Source organism: Erpetoichthys calabaricus, chromosome 3, assembly GCF_900747795.2.
Source record: "Erpetoichthys calabaricus chromosome 3, fErpCal1.3, whole genome shotgun sequence".
Lineage (NCBI taxonomy): Eukaryota > Metazoa > Chordata > Cladistia > Polypteriformes > Polypteridae > Erpetoichthys > Erpetoichthys calabaricus.
Genome location: NC_041396.2, coordinates 276680478 through 276700629, shown reverse-complemented (window position 1 = coordinate 276700629; position 20152 = coordinate 276680478). Strand labels below are relative to the sequence as shown.

General features: G+C 38.0%; 1 protein-coding gene across 2 annotated transcripts in view; it reads left to right on the top strand.

Annotated features, from left to right (window-relative positions):
- The window catches only part of zbtb4 (zinc finger and BTB domain containing 4), a 153465-nt gene that overhangs the window by 40108 nt on the left and 93205 nt on the right, over positions 1–20152 (top strand). For both annotated transcript variants that reach the window (XM_028798371.2, XM_051925655.1), the window contains exon 2: positions 15423–15537. The gene's annotated coding sequence lies outside the window, so the exon portion shown is untranslated. The remainder of the gene's footprint in view (positions 1–15422; positions 15538–20152) is intronic.

The following is a 20152-nucleotide window of genomic DNA, read 5'->3' as shown; positions in this document are numbered from 1 at the left end:
ACTAAAGTGAATATTTTATTGCTATAGTACAATATTTCCTAAGGACAGCCTCCATTCAGTAAATGTAAGCAAAAAGAAGCTTAAAAATGTTCATCTAATTACTGTGGATGACTCTGAAGGTCAGAATGTTTTATTAGTGAGTCTCACAGGTTGTATATACAGTCAGCTCCCTAAGTATTTCGAAAGTGATACAATTTTCACAATTTTGGCTCTGTATCACCACCATTATGTGATTGAAGTGTAGACTTTTGGCTTTAATTTAAGGGGTTTACCAAAAATATTGTATGAACCGTTTAGGAATGACAGCCATTTTTCTGCATAGCCCCCTAACCCGTCCAGCCGAAAACAACCAAAAACCCCCCACCACCACATAACCCGCATTTCCAGGGTCTCAAAAGTATTTTGACATTTGACTGACAAGCTGTTCCATAGCCAGGTGGGTGCAGTTCTATCATTATTTCATTAACTATTAAGCAGATAAAAGGTCTGGAATTGATTCCAAGTGTGGATTTGGCTGTCACTGTGAACTCTTAATATGAGGTCCAAAGAGATGTCCATGCAAGTAAAAACAGCCCATCATTAGGCTGAGAAAAGAAAACAAACCCTTTAGAGAGATCAACCATTTAGTATATTCCTTAAAAGAAGGAACACATTGGTAAACTCAGCAACACTAGAAGGTCTGGAAAACCACAGAAGAAACTGTTTTGCATGATTGCAGAATTCTGTCCTTGGTAAAGAAGAAAGGCTTCACAAAATTTAGCCAAACCAAGAACACTCTCCAGGAGGCAGACCTATCATTGCCAAAGTGTACAATCAAGAGAAGACTTCATTGAAATAAAGACAAAGGGTTTACCACAAGTTGCAAACCACTGATAAACCTCAAGCATAAGAAGGACAGATTAGACTTTTCCAGAAAACATTTCTTAAAAGCCTGTCCAGTTCTGGGACAATTTTCTTTAGACAAAGGAAACTAAGATCAATATATACCAGAATGTTGCAAAGAGAAGAGTATGGAGAAGAGAGGAAAGAGCTCATGATCTGATGAATACCACATCATCTGTGAAGCATGGTGGAGGCAGTTTTATGGGATGATCATGCATGGCTGCAAACGGAAATCAGTCACTAGTGTTTATTGATGGCATGATTGCTGGCAAAAGTAGCTGGATGAACTCTGAAGTGTATAGGGCTATACTATCTGCTCAGATTCAGCCAAATGCTGCAAAAACTGATGATGTTTCACAGTGCAGATGGACAATAAGCCAAAACTTACTGCAAAAGCAAACCAAGTGTTTTTCAATGCAAAGATGTGGAATATTCTTTAATGGCCGAGTTAATCAACCGATCTCCACCCAATTGGACATGCATTTCACTTGCTTGAGACAAAACTGATGGCAGAAAGACCAATGAACAAGCAGCAACTGAAGACAGCTGCAGTAAAGGCCTGCCAACGTATCTCTATGGTGGAAACCTAGCACTTGGAGAAGGCCATGGGTTCAGACTTTAGGTAGTCATTGACTGTAAAGGATTTTCAACCAATTATTAAAAATGATCGTTACATTTATGATTATGTTACTTTGTACAAATACTTTTGAGCTCCTGATAAAAGGGGACCATGTATAAAAATGTCTGACTTTTCTAAACAGCTCATACAATATTTTTTCTAAAATCCTTGAATTAAAACTGAAAGTCACTGTCCAAATACTTATCAACTTGATTGTAATAAGTTTGTGATATCTGTTAGTACAAGTCTTGTTGTTTACAGTAGGAAGGGGAATAATCAGATGATGGGTTGGAGTAGGAAAGTTCTTAAAGGCTTCACAGACCAATCTGCGAAAGCTGAGTTATTCCAAAGTGGGTTAGGTGAGGGCACAATAAATAAAATACATAAATCTCACTTTCACTTGTGACAAAGTCTTGCTATTCTTGAGTTAAAAACCTGCATGAGGAAACTCACTTGAATGGAAATCAAAAGCGGAAGATTCTATATTTCCGCAGGACCCTACAGACACCAGATACATTCAAAAACGAGGTCTATGAAATTTGTCAAATGTGGCAGGACAATAATCATTTTTAATATTATAAATTCTTAAAAGTCCCACTGTAAAAAAGTTGTACTGGCATGTATTGTAAGTTAGAAGGTGAAACATTGACTTCTTCCCTGACATCTGTACTTTTTCTTCTCTTGGCAATGACTACCCAGTCCTGATGGAAGTGCTCCATTACAGCCAGGTGCTGCTACTTCACCAATAGCTGTTGAAATCAGCCTTTGTGCTTCTGCCTTAAAATGTCTGTAGTCTTATTTCCCTTCTGTCAAAAGCCCATGTCTCTGCCACTATCTTCTCTTAAACCTCAACCTATAACCCACATTTTCTCTCACTATGTGGTCCTGTTACCTCTTCTTATCCTTTTCCATTGAGCCAATTTGTGCTTACCTATGGCTATTCTCACTCATTCAGTCTATGAGAGAATTTGGGTTTAATGTACAAGACTACCATGACAAAAATTATTACTACAGTACAGTTTATAAATTCTAACAATCATCACAATCAGGCTTGTGAGGCGATCTCCTCAGACTCACATGTTAAGGCACCAGTTAAGATTGCAGGGCAGCTGCAAACTGCTGGGTTTCAGGCCATGTCCTTGGGCCACAACTGTCTTCAGGTTCCATAGCAATAAGCTTCTCTCCGTTAAGTGCCAAGCCCTTCACTTAATGCTATTCTTCTCTTTAAACCTCTCATCTTCAGCCAGCTGGCTGCACTTCAAGCCTCCCAAAGTGAGGTGAGGTGCGCCTTTGCTTCCTTTTCAGCTTGCCCTTCAGCCACCCACTGATCTTGCTGCATTGTCTGTTCACCATTCAGTCCCATCCAGTTGGCCACACATCCACCAATGTGACCTGTACTTGTCTCTTCATCATTTGTCCCTTCAGTGGCTCTATTTGTTTCCCTAATTTGATGCTGGCTCTTTTCTTTTTAATAACCCTCTTTCCCCTTATTGCCCTCTCCTCCATCTTCCTATCTCTTTAATTCCAGCTAAAAATATCTTTCTCTTGTGATTTCTCCCTCCTCCTTTCCTTTGTTCCTTTTCCCCTACTTCACTTTCTTTTCTTCTTGGCCTCTGATTCTTTTACCTCTTTTCTTCTTCCTCCTCCCCTCCTCCTCTTTTTCCCATTTCCTTGTACATGTTCCCCCTGCAATTTAGTCCCCCCCTTACCCTAACTTTGCCCAAACTATCCCAGTAAGCTGCTCTTCTGATGTTAAGCTTTGAAAAATGTTTTTTTCAACATCTTTTTGTGTTTGCTTTCCCCCCCCCTCTCTCTCTTTCCCTGGCTCACTTCCAAACTGCTACCGTCGCTCTGACATCCAGTCAGGTTCCCCCTAACGCGGGTTTGATTTGCTTTGTTTCACAAAGCAGTGATTTCCTTTCTGAAAGCCGCCTTTCTTTTTTCCTTTTATATTATATTCTTTCCTCCCCACTTTGGCTGCATGCCTGAGTGACTGCAATGAGAAGTAGAGCTAATTAATTTGATTTAATCCTTCTTGCAGGCGGTAAAAATTCACACAGAATCCCCTCTGAGTCCCCCAACACTGCCCCACTCTGAATATCACCCCACCTGCTAAAATTTTTCTATTAAGAAATACAGAGAGTGGAATATAAATGATAAAAAAAAAGAATTCAGTGAACTACAGGGGTGTAGAGGAGGAATTTGAAGATTGTCTGTATCCATTTTTTTCTCATACCTTCAGCTTCCTCCAAAACAAAAAACCATGTGCTGCTTTTGCAGCCCTCTGAAATTGTCAAAGAGGGTCAGACTACACCAGGTGTTATATTCTGTCAAGCACACATATTGATATAAATTGAGTTATGTTTCAACTAGATGGACCACTATCCCTAGTCTATTCTGCTGCCCTAGAGCTTCAGACCCCTGTGATCCTGACACATCTCAAAGCTAAGCAGATTAGGATGACTCTGTATAATTGATGGAGTGGTGCACCCAGACAGACTTCCTCTGTTGTATTAAGCAAGTAGGGGGATATGAATGAATGAATGAATGAATAAATGAATGAATGAATGAATATGCTTTATTTGATCAGGGATCCATCGTGAATTTTTTCTTTGACTTTTACCCTTCACGAATTTGTTTAAATCCAGTAATATTCAAGGCTTAATAATGATCCTTTGTAGTCACAAACATCAAATCAATACTTTTTAAAATAGTTGCCTTGGTTGAGAATTCTTGTTTAGAATTCCCAACCAGCCCATAGTATATAAAGAACATACAAATATTGCTTGGTATAAAGCGTTACTGATAAAAAGGTCCATTCTTAATCATATTCATATTTGTAGTTTATCATAGTTTTTTTTATTTGATATTTGGCTGAGGCATTTATACAAGCTGATGCTATGTTAGAACTGTTTACAGATATTTTTACAGATGGAACACAGGCAGGCTAAGTAATTTGCTCAGGGCCAAAAGTCAAGGAAAAGACTGAACTGGCAGACTTGTGGTTTAAAGTCCACTACCTACCATGCTATTAACTGTAGTCAACTCCATGGGCAGGCCACAGTCATTGCTAGTACTCATTCTAACAATTTCCTTAATTAGAAGTGAGTTTTGTCACTATAAACCATGACCTTGATGAACATATTCTAAGAACATCTAAGTGAAAAGGAGATATACCTCCAAGACTGGCATGAGGCCATCAGAACTACTCCAAGGTCTAAGAAATGAAGGAAATGAAGAAACCCCACTAAAGATAGGGGTAGGTGGCACCCAGCAAATAAGGACACTTTCTATCAATTAGTAGATAAAAAGGTAGGGACATAAGAAATAGTAATTATTTTTGCATGTCTACATAATAAGTAATATTGTTTTTCAAAATGTACTTTCAGAATAAGAGTATGACATAGACCATATATTTATGAAGAATAATCTAATGATAAAGCTTTCCTGGCAAACATTACCAACACTGTCTCTCTCTCTTTAGTGCTCTAATGTGATTTTCACGTGCATCTATCCGTCCAACAAGCTGAACCCACACAAAGATGCTGATTCTGGGTCCCTCCTGGACTGAGATGTTTAAAAAATGTATGGATGAAGAGATTTTCTAAAACATACAAATACAAAAATGAGAATATTCAGAAAAAGCAAGTACTTCCAAAAACAGTAATATGATTAGCTAGGTTGTTTAAAAATAGGTAAAATAATTATGCAATTCTGCATGATACATCCATCCATCCATTTTCCAACCCGCTGAATCCGAACACAGGGTCACGGGGGTCTGCTGGAGCCAATCCCAGCCAACACAGGGCACAAGGCAGGAAACAATCCTGGGCAGGGTGCCAACCCACCACAGGACACACACAAACACACCCACACACCAAGCACACACTAGGGCCAATTTAGAATCGCCAATCCACCTAACCTGATACATATTATTTATTTATTTAATATGTAACAGAGGACTGCACGATAACATGCAGTGAATACACCTGACTTAGAGTTTTCATCCTCTTTCTCTGTATGTTTAGCATTCGTTTGCTCAGAGGTGGATGTGCTTGCTGCTTCCTGAGAAGCTCTTCTTTTCTCCACACTACCGGCCCGTTTCTTCTCTTCTTCTGTCGGCATCTTTTCGCGTTAAAATTGATTAAGTCCGTTTTTGTGTTGCAATTACTTAGAACATTTTTCTTAGTTTTTCAGTTAAGCTGGCACTTAAGTGCTCAATCTGCCTCAAGAATGAGTTAAGATATGAAGAGGTAGAGGAAGTGACGGCGAAGGTGGTAGGGATGAGAATGGCACCCGTACACATGCGCCGCACGGTCGCCCTGCTGCCCGCTGCCGAGAGTTGATTCTACAATAAAATAAAAATAAAAAGAGTAATAAAAATCATCACACCAAAAGCGGACAGTAGAGGTCACATAGTATATGTGTAAAAACTTTCAGGTCAATAGGTCAAACTGTTTGCAAGTTACAGGTGATTTAAATCCTGGACAGACAAATGTATAGCCACGGTTGCGTATTATATAAGAAGATTATGTTTCCATGCCTGACACCCATCTGTCATTGCATCTATCTATCTATCTATCTATCTATCTATCTATCTATCTATCTATCTATCTATCTATCTATCTATCTATCTATCTATCTATCTATCTATCTATCTATCTATCTATCTATCTATCTATCTGACCATTCACTTTGTGGGTTTTAAGCCAATATAGCAGGTACACACAGCATTTTGGGCTTAGCTAACTGTACCTCCAAATCACCAGGGGCCTCATGTATAATGCCGTGCGTAGAACTCACACTATAACATGGCGTAAGCACAAAAGCGGGAATGTGCTTACGCACAGAAAAATCCAGATGCAGGAATCTGTGTGCATGCAAACTTTCACGTTCTTCCACTACATAAATCCCGATCAGCGTGAAAAGTAACGCACGTGCACGCACCTTCTGTCCCGCCCCAACTCCTCCCAGAATTACGCCTCTTTGAATATGCAAATCAATATATATAGCCTTCTGTGAAAAGACAATGAGAAAAGCACTGGGGAAAATATAAGAATTTCAGTGAATACCAAGTGGAGGCAAAGGAAAAACGTACTATTTGTTGGTTGAAACAGTGGTGTAGTCAACAAAATGAAGTTGATCGAGTGACAGAGTGTCGGAGAAACTCGAAAGCTCAAGTTCACAAAGTCGCACAGTGCCCGAAATAAAAAAGAAATCACATATCAAAGTCGCTTTGAAAAGGCAAGTCGTACCCACAGTCTGAGTGTCATATGAAAGCTTATTAGGGTACAAACAAAAAAAATAGGCACACAGTGGGGAAAAAAGCACGAAATGTCAACTTTAATCTCGAAATTTCCACTTTAATCACGTAGTTTATTTTGCCATTAAAGTAGAACATCATAAACTTCATCTTAAAATCGCTTAATTTACTAGTTTCTCAAATCCCATTGTAACTAAAGTAGCACATTAAATGCTTTGTTCTGTATTTGATCTTCTATGTGTGTGAATCACTACCTGCTTCTTAAACGGCTTTCTCTTTCTCCGACAGGACACATAATCCATTACATTCGTGATATTACAGCTCTCTGAATAATTAAAATACTGAGATGTGTACATGATATCTTTTTCATGATAATAGGAATGAAAGCACGTTATTAAACATGGGAACATGGTTGCGCAGTGATTGTTCCTGTCCCAATTCCTGTCCTTACTTTCTTTCTCCAAATACTCAAACGCCACGCAATCAGCTCTGTAATAGACGTTAAGCCATCTGTAAGCTTAGAACGCCAATTCTTCAGAACTTTTAAGGAACATTGAAATATCTTCGTAGTGCATGTTTAATTATTCTATCCGTCTATCCTTTCAGTGTCACGTCAGCACGAGCAAGAATACAACGCAATGCAGGAACAATCCATGAACTAGCTAGCGCTGCGGCACCATATCCTCACATGTTTAATTATTAACAATACAGATTATTTAAATGAAGTTAAAGTTTTATCTGTATAATATAATCAACATATTTTGCTGCATTTCATCTTAAAAATGATATCGTCATCAATATGTAAATACGTGCTTTATAAAGTGGCGCAGGTTGTGTAATATTATAACTGTATCCCAAGTTTACAGTGAGGTGATTGTACTTATAAGTCCAAACAGTTCTACAAGGAGCACTTGATGGACTGATTTAGTGCATTTATAGTTCTTGGGATGAAACTTTTTCTAAACTGCGAAGTTCATACAGGAAAGTCTCTGAAACGTTTTGCCATGGCTCAGGCAGCATCTGCTTCATGCTGTATACCGATAATTCTCTTTCTGATCAGCTGCTGCTGTGATTCCCCACTCAGATACAGTGATATAAATACTCCAAGTGGTGCAGTGAGAGTAATATGGAAAAAGATGATCTGCTGTGGCAATCCTTAACGGGAGCAGCTGAAAGAAGAACAAGATGCATTGAGAGTAACAACGCTAAAGCAGTTACAGTATGGTATTTGGAATACTATGGCTATTCCCTGGACCATTATATTGCTGCAGGTTAATTACAATCAGATGCATTACACTAATAAACAATATGCAGTTAGTTTCAGTGTATTTATAAAGCCGCGTCAGGAATGTGTCCTCACAGGTGGTGCAGTGGTAGTGCTGCTGCTTTGCAGTAAGGAGACTGTGGAAGATTGTGGGTTCGCTTCCCGGTTCCTCCCTGTGTGGATAACGCTTTGAGTACTGAGAAAAGCGCTATATAAATGTAATGAATTATTATTATTATTATGTGGATCTAAGAAAGAAAGGGTGATCACACAGGAACAGTAGCATTGCTTTGATGCTGGGTGCCATCAGTCTGCAAAACCGAGCGGAGAAATTGCGTACGCCAGAGCATGAGGTACCGTGGAAAAGTGCGTGGCTTTATGTCAAGTTTAAGTTTTATACATCGCGATTTGAGCGTGGAAACGTTCGTACGCAACATTTCTGTGCGTACACACCATTTATACATGAGGCCCCAGGTGAATATAAAGCCTAGGTCTGGCCCCTGGTGTAAAAGCTTTTAATTTACCAGTCAATCTTAATTACCACTCTCAGCTATTGTTAAAAGCTCTAGATTATGACCAAAAGAAGGTAGAAAGTGTAAGCAGACAAATAACATTCCTATGCAGTGTTTTTGGGCTTAATCTCTATGGTAAGGTGAGGAACATGGCACTATGCAAGGACCACAGGATAATATTGCTAGTGTTTTAGACCAAGAGGAGTCAGCTGAGGTGGTTTAAACTTATAAGTAGGTTGCCTTTGGGCCTCTCCTATGAGAAGTAGCATATTCCTGATATAACCTACTGAGAGAAGTGAAAGGAACAGATCCAAGACTTGCTGGAAAAGTTTCATCTCTTGAGTTACATAGGATGTGGGAGCATCCAAATGTTCTTTAATGTAAGCAGGAGAGAGCTGCTGTAGAAGTGGCTGGTCTATTTCATCCAGCTCGAACTGCTGCAACTGCAACTCTGACCAGGAAACGAGGAATGAAAATGATGACTTTATATTTATGGTTATTACCTCACAGTACAAGGAACATGGGTTTAAATCCGTAGGCATGTCATTGTCTGTGTGGAGTTTGTTTATTCTTTTCATATTCATGAAAGAATATGTTTTTCCAGATACTCCTACACCACAAATATATGCATGAAAGGTTATTTTGGGTCTAATTTTTATTTATTAGTTTATATTTACAGGTCGTTACTAAACTACCTGGTTTTCCAGGTCTGTAAATATGACTGAGGATATCTTTTTTTAAACTTTTGTATTCAGTTTTTTCCAGAAAAAAAGAATTTATTTATTAAATCAGATCATATGACAAAATATCAAAATCTATTTATTTAAATATATATTAAAAACTGATTTTGAGATTAATGGATTAAATGGTTATAAAGAAGGTAAGGTCAGCTCCTACCGAACAAGAAAAGAAAAAACAGAGATCAATAGTATGCTATAATCAATGCAGAAATCATGAAGAGGCAGAAAATGAGAGGGAACAGCAAAACTAGGCACAACAATACACCCATTCAAATTTAAAGCAAGGGACAGATTTCAAAGTCAAAGTCAAAGTGAACTTTATTGTCATCTCAACCATATACAAGTATACAGATAGACGAAATTGCGAAGCTCAGGGTCCACAGAGTAACAACTTGATGTGCAAATAATAAATTAAAAATAGAATTAAAATGTAAATTTAAAATTAAACACAAACAAGACGACCAAGACGAATAAAAATTAACACTAAACTCCGCACACTCGGGAGCTCTGTAAGCCATAGCCTGCACAGGCGCCGCCATGTTGTTTATATAAATTTATAGTTCAGTTAAGACCTTATTTAAAAATGCCCATGCCCATACATTTTATTAATGTAAATGGTTGGTACTGTAGCCTATTGGCTAAGGCTATGATCTTTAACCTAGAAGACTATCAGATTCATTCCTACCTATAACTCACTGTGTGATACTGCGCAAGTCTTGTAACCTTCCTGTGTCATTATTAAGAAAATACATACCGTATATAAACAATTATGTATCCTGTGCTTGCAAGTGATTTTGATGAAAAGAATTTTCTGAATAAATAATAAAAAAAAGATTTACAAGTTAAATAAACCTCAGTTGTTTTTATTCAATGACTCTAAACTGCACCCCACTTATTCTCTACCTTGCACTTGATGCTGCCAGGATATGCTATAGATCCCTTGGACCCTAAACTTGGATCAAGCCAGTTCAGCAAATTAATGGAAAAACATTCTTCGGTTATGTATGACAAGTTTTATATCAACAAACAGCAGACTTGAAACATTTACTGAGTGGTGTGATTCCCTTACAGACAACCCACAGGAACATTCAAAGTTTTCAAATATCATCTCACTGACTTTTCAGTGGAAAGTGTACTTTAGAGTTGCTTTAGAATTCAAAAAAGGAAGCAATGGCTGGAATAGGAGTGCTACAGTAATTTTTGGAAAGGGATAGGTCTCCATTATTTTTCTAAAAATTGGAAATGCTCAGCATATGATTATTCCGCATAATTCTCTGATTTCAAAATTCATAACCCTTGACAATATTTAACTTATACATACCTAATAGCGTATGTTATTTTATGTTATGTTAGTTATCTCTGTCGAACAAAATCTACCAGAACAATTTTGCTCAAAATCAATTGACTCATCACATTTTACGTTGCTAGTAACTGTGTCAAATTTCATCTAGATAAAGCAATTTTCTTTGGAGTCTGCATCCTCAAACTCATGCCCTGACACACACACACACACAAAGCCAGACATTACACAGAAAGTGGTCAAATCATGCTCAGAAATGCCTAAAACATGTAAATTTTATCCCCATCATGATGCTTTACATACTTAATATTCTCTCTTTACGGTACATTTAGGGTCGCTTTGGGGAAATTGGCTCTGTGATGAGGGAAAGAAGATGCTGGCTTTGAGACGTGAGAGCTAACTGTGTGAGGGCTTGAATAAAATGAAGGTGCTGCTGTAAAAGTGAAATAGGAACTGTCACTAATTATATTTTTTGCTTGCTGCTTTTTAGCAGTTTTTCTATCTGCTGATGCCTTTGTACTCAAATTGATTTTCTGATTACATTGTATGCGTTGGCTGTAAGCGTTTGCCAGTTTTCCAGTGACTGCTGAGGAAAGTGAACAGTGGTGGTGGTGGGTGTTCAGCAACAGAGAGGGTGTATTTGGCTCATTGAGTGACATTTAAAGATGGTAAAATAAAGTGACGCTACTAGCCATTCTCTGGCTGCCTGACCCCGCGAACCTGCCCCCTGTTCTTCTCTGCTGGAAGGATGTGGCCAGGATCCCGCAAACTCATCATCTGCCAAGATGAATCCCAGAAGTGAATCAGGCTGTGCATTTCACGGCTCATTTTAAAACAATATCACAGTGCTGCACATTTTGTCAGTTTTTTTCCTTTTTTTAAACCAGATTTCCTTGGTTTTAAATGTGAATTGCTTCACACAGTTGACAGACTGAGAGATGTTATCTTCCTTGACCTCTTGAGTGAATGCATTCTGCTAGTTACCCACATTTTGATAGTGTATTTTGTGCATCTTGGACTGACTCCCTAAAGGTAGCCTCATTGCCTTTTATCTGTGGCTCCATAAGTGACAGATGTGTGTGTGACTGGCTTATATGCTGGAAAGGTTCACAAAAGGGTGAGTAGCCTGTTACCAGGGGTTGGATGGCTGCCACTTCCTTCCATCTTGGAATGCTTGAAAGAAGGTGTGTTGTTTATTTCTAGCAGCTGGGCGACTGACATGCTGTGAATCTTTTCACAAATACGCATGAGCTAATGTTTAGTTACTCTTTGTACAAGTCAAGCAGCAAAGCAACAATGGCAATTTTGTAAACCATGTTTCTTTTAAACATTCAGGATGAAATGAACATAAAAATAACAAATTGGGAAGGTGTGGCGCTGAGAAAAGTATATCCAAAAATTTCCATCACACTTAATTGCTGCCTTAATAAAGCAAAGTAGGTAGTGACTGTTGCTTAAATTTTGAGTTTGGTTTCTGCAGTTCAATTCAATTAAAATTTCTGTGCTTTAACCTTAACATGAAATATTCATTTGTGATTTCATGTAGTACTCCTATTCCACAATAACTCTTTAGTATCGGTTGTAGGCACAAAAGCCATGTATAAGAAGGTTCTAAATAAAGAAGCTATTGAAAGTATGTATACTGCCTCCACTAGTTTGGAAATCTCAGGAAGCAGAAGCCATTTCTTTCCTCGTTAAACTGTATGGTAGGATGTGTACTGCCAGTTGCCTATATAGCAAAATGACAGAAAGGTGTCTCCATTGACAATGACTGCTCTATGTGAGGCCTGTTACCAGAGGCTGGACAGCAGATGGCTACACCTTATACTTTTATAGACAAGTGAAAACATAAGTACAAATACAACCACTTTTAATTCTATGGTTTTATATACATTATTAAAGAGAAATTGATAATTCTCTAGTCTACCAATGCTTAAAATCAGCTAAATCCAACCTAGGAAGCTAACAATACATAACAGATACTTCACATACTTGTTCTGTGTGGAGTTTGTATGCTCGTACCCATGTCAGAGTAAGTTCTCCCCCACATCTCCAAATGCACGCAGGTTAGGTTCATTAACCATTCCAAATTGGGTGTATGTGAATATGAGTGTTGCATGAGTGGGCTCTTCAATGCCTTGGCACCTAATCCATTATTGATTACTGTCTTGCACCCAGTGCTGCTCAAATAGAGTCCATCTCCCTTTGACTCTGAATCTGATTAAGCATGTCTTGAGAATTTTAAGTCATTATTCATATATCAAGAAATGAAACGACATGCAGAAGCTACTGCATGTATGAAAAACTCATCACACCTTTCATGGTTTTATAAGAGTTGAGAGATAAATTGAAAGCCAGTTTCAGTTAATCAAAAGCACATCATTAGTAGGTGACCAGGAAACATTACCACAATATAAAAGCATGATCTTTGGTAGCTTGGTTTGAAGGAATTCACTTTTATGTCCTCAGAGAAACAATCATTACTGTTTCTCAGTCAGAAAAGGTTTATGAGGCCATTTCTACACAATCTGATGTCCACAGTTTTACCATGAGATGGATTATTTACAAAGTGAAAACATTCCAGAAAGTTGTCAGTCTTTCCAAGAGTTGGCATCCTTGTAAAACCCTCTCAAAGATGAAGCTGTATGATATTTCACAAAATCACAAAGAACCCAAATATTTTCATTCATGGACCTATAGACCACTGTCAAGATATAAACTGCAATAGCTTTTGACTCCATCATCAGAAAAATTATTCAATAAGCATGGCTTTCATAGAAGAGAAGGCAGGAGAAGTCCTATTCTCTCTAAATGTAACATGGCAGGACAACTTAGGTTGCAATGTTGCATGTAAATTAAATATATGACGTCTGGAACAATGCTCCTTAAAAAGACAAATCAAAGTGGAGTTGCTTGGTTTTTATGAACAAACCATGTTTGGTTAAAAACAAATCAGAGCAAATATCAACACAAAAATATACCATCAGTCCAGTGCCATGATTGAGGGTTGCTTTGCAGCCATATGTATGCTTCAAGATCATTCATCAATTCACGATGAATTCCTTTTTATCTACTCTCTATATATAAAATCCTAAGCCTAAAAGTGCAAGAATTTTGAGCAACGATTTTATGTGATGTTTTTATGTCACTTTTTTGTCACGCTTTAAATCTGGCTTATTTTAAAACCTACATATATATTTTTGGTGTAATTCTTTTCAGAATATATCGTACTTTAATGTGATGTTGTTAGATTTTCAGATTCTTATTCCGTTTTTAAATTATAAACTAAAAAATATCAAGAACTCATGTCCCGCTAGACGAGACTTTGTGCCAAGAGATTTAACCATTCTCGGGGCTGGAAATAAAAGAGAAAGAGTAGGAAAGCTGCTGTACAGGATTTTAAATATTTGAAGCACCGCGTGAGATGCAGTTCACGTGGCACGGCAGCAGCAGCAAGCCCGCAGCTGATCAAGCAAAGATGAGGTAAAAAAAATGTATTTGTTTCCCATTGTATCACCATTTAAGAGGGGGTTTCGAAGGAGCAACTGCATCTCCTTGGGGTGTGTTCAGCCCCCCTCTTCACAACGCCAGTGGCAGAGACGCGAAGTGGCTGGCGCATAGCACAGGCTAGAGGGTGTTGGCGAGCAAACCCCCTAGCAGCAATATATTTTAAAGGGAAGCATACAGACATCTCTCTGACAGTTCAAACTTGGGCAAAATTGGTATCAGGAAAAGGTACAATGATCATAAGTACATCGGAGAATCTTCAGCTGAATGGCTAAAAAAGTAAAAAATCAAGCAACCTTAAGAGAGCTGAGCTTAAACAAATAGCATCACACATCAATGAACTGAAATAGTGCAGTAGGGAGGAGTGCGCCAAAATTCCTTCAATGCAGTGAAACAGACTAACTACTTTAAGTTTACTTTATGTAAACTTTATTGTTTGTGGTTTCCACAGGAAGATACACTTATCTGATTATAGATTATTTAAAGCACAAAATGATTGTTATCTATGTCCTGATATGTAAAACCACAGAAATGAAAGAGGGGGCGCTTATTTATTCACATGACTGTATATTAGACACTTACTGCTAGAATTAAATGTACCCTCTGTTTTAACAGCCCATTGTTGGCAGTATAGGAGTAATTGCTTTTCATGGCTGCTCACTGTATTCTGTTGGACAGCATAGGGGTGTGGGACATTTCCTTTCATAGTTGATCACCTGATAGAAAGCCTGTTGCCTTCCACAGTACTATTAAGAGTTGTAGGTAGTTTATCTAGAGAGTAACTGTACGATAGCCAGCAGGAGTGTGCTTTTCAAGTAGCTGTTTCCTGAACAGAAGCCACAGTCCCTCTCATCAACACTAGGACCACCTGGGGCATGGAGGCAACTGACTTTCACATCTGACCATCTGATTGGAGACATGCTGCCTCTTACTAACAGCTTGACTACTAAGAAATGTGGCCCATGACCTTCATCTTAGAGACTGACAGCCTGAACATGAACTATTATTTGTCACCAGAAGATAGAAAACTTAGAACTAAGGGCCTGCGGCAGGGTGACTAACGGGGTACCCACTCCTGCCTTTGATTTCAGAGACAAATGATCCTCAAGGAAGTGCACTGAATTTGCTTGTGAAGTTAGTAAGGAATGAAGCAGGGAAGTGCCACATTTTCTTTTTTGAAACACAAATGCTGAAGACAAAACGTGTGACGTAATGCTGCTTCTATTTTGGTTTTGTCAGTTTTTAGAATGCCGCGCTGTTGCTTGTCAGGTTCTTGCGCACGCCAAACCCGGTGCTTTGTCTCTGGATAACACATCTGCGTCTGTGTCTCTGCAGCACAAAGGGCCACTGCTGAATGGAGTCGACATCACCTCCCTTGCTGAGAGTTCCTCTCAGAAGCTTCTCATCACACAGGAAAAAGACTGCATGGTGAACTAAAGACACTGCCCAGGTCAGACATTTTAAGTTCTTAATGCACTTTTTTTTTTTTGGAAGCCGTTTAAGATGACTTTTTCTATAGGACACCTTGGTAAGCTATCACCTACTACTGTACCAGTGGGGTTAATTCCGTGGGAAGTCTTGCATTTTAGACACTTGTGGTCAAGAGAATATGACAATAGAGGGTGCTGTTTCTAAACCTGAAATAGAAAAAACTTGGAAATGGTACTTACTAGGGAGATGTTTAACATAAACGATGTTTACCAGTGATGCTTTTTGTGGTGTGTCAGGGAAAGAGTTCCCTAGTTACTAAGTAAAAAAAATAAAAACTGATGTGGCCAGCAAAATGACTTTCTCCATATTTACAACATAAGTACATCAGTGTGAATTTACCAAAATATATGCAAAATACAATGCCACAGAAGTTTGCTTTTCACATTTTAGTCCAGTTTAAAGGTAAATTAATTTAAAAACTAAACATTTGGACTTAATTTTTTTTACCTAAATTTGAACAATTAATTAATGAATTGATTCACCTTAAAATAAGTGAAATTTGTAATAAATCCTTTTATCATGCTTTGTTTCATTTAAGATGTTAAAAAAATTGGAGGTGAAGGTGTAGAAATCTGAACCTTCTCTCATGCAGCTAGGATGGTCTTGAGGCTAGGACCCCCAACCTGTAAATTAAAGGTGCCAAGTAGAAAAACATTTGTAAACAAAAATGAACAAGTACCTACCACAAACAAATATACATCTTGGTTAAATGATTAGAATTTAATCAACGTTTAACTGTAATTAGGGTTGACAACTGCATTCGAAAAGTTTAAATTTTAAAAGCTCAAAATTCAAGCTTTACAATGAAATCAAATTTCACATATGTCTTTTTTCAAAGTCAGTCAGTCATTTTCCAACCCGCTACGTCCTAACACAGGGTCACGGGGGCCTGCTGGTGCCAATCCCAGCCAGCACAGGAACAGACCCCGGGCAGGGTGCCAGCTCACCGCAGGGCACACACACACACACACACACACCAAGCACACACCAGGGACAATTTTAGGATCGGCAATGCACCTAACCTGCATGTCTTTGGACTGTAGGAGGAAACCGGAGCTTTTTTTTCTGAGTAGTGGTTTGGCTGCTTATGGTATTGGTTTTAAAAATTTTGATCTTTAAAAATTCAAAGCTAAATAACTGGAATTCACTCAGAACCAAATTTACTCTTAAGACTATGTTGTTCACAATTTTTATTAAAAATCCATCCATTCATTCTTGCATTACAGTGTCCATAAACTTATTATGACAGACACAAAAAATTTCAAAACATGCTTGAAGGGTATCAAAAAATGTTTTTCTGTTGACTTTATTTCTCCAAAAACAATATCATTTCCATGTATGAAATATGGAGGAAATAATATAAATTAGTAAGTGAATATTTTAATATTCCCAACTGTCTTGCCACTGCCATATCTTTGTAACTCCTTAGGTAGATTTTAAACATGTGATTTCTTACAATGGAAAGCATACTTCCAACCAATTCTTTTGTTTAAAAAAATACATAAAAATGAAGAAATGCCTATGTTTGTAATTTTTAATAAAAATAAGTCACTATATGCAGAGAGGCTGGCAAATTTCTGCACTTTTTGGTGAAAGGATAGAATAGAACTTCACAGTACTATTTTTTCCCCAAAACAGACTCTCTTTTTTAAATATATTTTTATATGTTTATTATACTTGTACCATAAACACATGTGAGTGATGGGGTAGTTGTGGTGGGTATTTTATTGGAAGCTCCTGTGAAAACAGTAAGTAACGCTTCAAGCTGAATAACTGAAAAAGTAGTGGATGTAGGGAAGGAGTTTGGTCAAAGAGATGGACAGCGTCTGTGCTGTTTTCAGTTTCAGGAACCCAAAGGTACATGATGACTATAAATTTCAGACACAGAGATCTATTAATAGACAGAATGGTTGGACAATGGTTAATACTTCTGCCTCACACCTTGAGACTTCTGATTTCACATCCCATGCCTAGTCATTCTCTGTGAAGAATATGCACGTTCTCACTGTACTTGTGTGTTTTTTCTTTAGGTACTCAAGTTTTTTCCCATATCCCATGTAAATGTGTTATAAGTGACAGTCAAAGGCCCCATAGGTGCAAATTTGTGTGTGCCTGTGTATGGGAGTGTGCCTGGTGATGGACTGACATTCCATTCAGTGTTGGGTCCTACCCTCTGTCTGATGCCGATGGATTAAGAATGCTTGATACCGGACAAATATACAGTAGATCTAAAACTCTGTCATGAAAATAACAATCAGTAAATGAACTTTGAAAGGTGTTGCTAGTTTATCTTATAGAGGGTCTTTCAGGTTGGGCCAACTTGAATTCAGTTTGCAATGAAGGCGGGCTTATCTTCAGTATGAGTGATGTCGAAACACTACAATGAAGTGTGTCACATCATTTTCTCATATATACGGTGATGGGACTTTAGCTATTTGCTGCATTTTAAGAAGCATTCTACAGCTGTGATTCTGCACAAGAGTAATTATCACATAAGTTTCCCACATCAATATTTCTGAAGAGACAGGGCATTAGGAAGTGGGAGTGTATGATGGTTGTCAAGGGAACAGTAGGGATGCAGATGCTGTAGGCTTGTAATTGCAAGGGTGGGGGGGAGGCACCTTAGTGATTCACCTCTCAAAATCACAACATACTCAGCATGACTGCTTTCCAGAATTATTATCATCTATGTTATATGATAGAGCCATTATGTGGTTTGCCAGGTGTGCTGGTCACTACCTGGACAGTGAGGTCATGCAGCAGCTGGGGCAAACCCCTGGAGATCAGTTCATCCATTTGGCAATCCATCTAATATAGTCAACACCAGGAAACACAAAAGCCTAAGACACATGTTTCCCTAACAGTTAGAAGGTCACAACTATACAGATTATTTAGTGAGCAAAGCAATATTTTTCTTCTGTGTTCACTTTCTAAAGTATGTATTGAGTCCAATGAGAGAAAACAGAATGTTTGTGTATAATCTGCATCTAACCAACAATATCAATTTTTCACTAGTGAAGTGACGGGGCACCACAAGCACTAATTAACTTAGCTTGGTATGGCACTTGAGTACTTGTGTTTTCCACTATTGATATAGCAACAGATGAGTGAGGATTTGTGTCTGGTCACAACAGTAAAGTGCAATGAAGGTCATGAATCTGACTGTAAGAAAATGCAGAGTACATTTATGTGTCTGATCGTCATCTGAATGAAGGACTATAAAGGACAGGCATATGAATCCAGCAATACGATAAAGATAATGAAGAATAAATCATGATTGAAACAAATGAATGGGAGTATGAAGATTTGATCTCAAATATATATGGAGCAATGAAGATCACACCTCTAACTAAATGATAGTGAAGGTAATATTTCTGGCTGTAGTAATGTGAAGAAAAATGATGCAAATGCACTGGATTGAAGACCAGTGAAGGTTGTGATTCTGACAGGAACACAAAGTGAAAGTCATGTGTTTGATAGTAACAACACAGAGAAAAGAAGGCCATGCTCTAGGGCAATGGCAATCATGCACCTTATTATAAAACAATTCCTCTGTATGCCACGTAGTATTTTTAACCAATTGAAATAATCTACACTTGAAATCTCTCATTTTAATTGTCTAATTTTAATTTAAATGGTTTCTCATATTCACTATAAGGTATGTTCTTTTTTACTTTTGATAGCTGAAATTAGACATGAAAATGGACAAACAAGACAAGAACAAAAAGACTAAAAAATACTGCTGAGTGATTCACAAAAAATGGTCAAAGTAATGTCACATGCACACAGACCTTCTTTATAAAGAAGGTTCATGAAAATGATAGTGAATAGCCATCCACCCTAGCAACTAAGCTAGGACCACAGACAAAGAATAATAGGTAAAGAGAGGAGACCATGAGCTTCAGTGATGGAGGTCTGGAATGATTATACAATAAAATGTTAGGAGGTAAAAGTCATGCATCTGACTACAAGACTGTGAACTTCAAACATTTTATTACAGAGCAGTGAAAGTCATGTGTAGGGATTTTAAGAAAGTGAAGGTTATGCAGCTGATTGACATGATACACAGGACAATGAAGGACAGGCATCTAAATGGAACAATATAGCAAGTACTGAAAAGTAGACATCTAATAGAAGGACAGAAAAGTTCCTGTGCTTGATTGTATTCCCAAGTCAGACAACTAATTTTTACGTGCCTGAGTGAAGCATACTGAATGTCATTGGTTTTTTAGGACAGTGAAAGTTATTCATCAGATTGGAACAATGCACAGTGAACCGAAGACTTTCTGTCTGACTGCAATAGGATTTTGGGTACGAAAGGTCATATGTCTGACAGCAAGTGGAGAAAATCATGTATGTGCTTGTAACACAATGAAGGTCTTTTGTTTTATTTTGTCTTACTGCTGATTGCCAAGTTCATGTACAGTATCTAAACACAACAATATGCAGAGCAATATAGACTGCACATCTAATTGTCGGACAGTGGAGGTCATTATTCTGATTTTAATATTACCCAAATCAGTAACTGTCATACATTTGACCATAATAATATACATGTGTTAAAGGCCCAACAT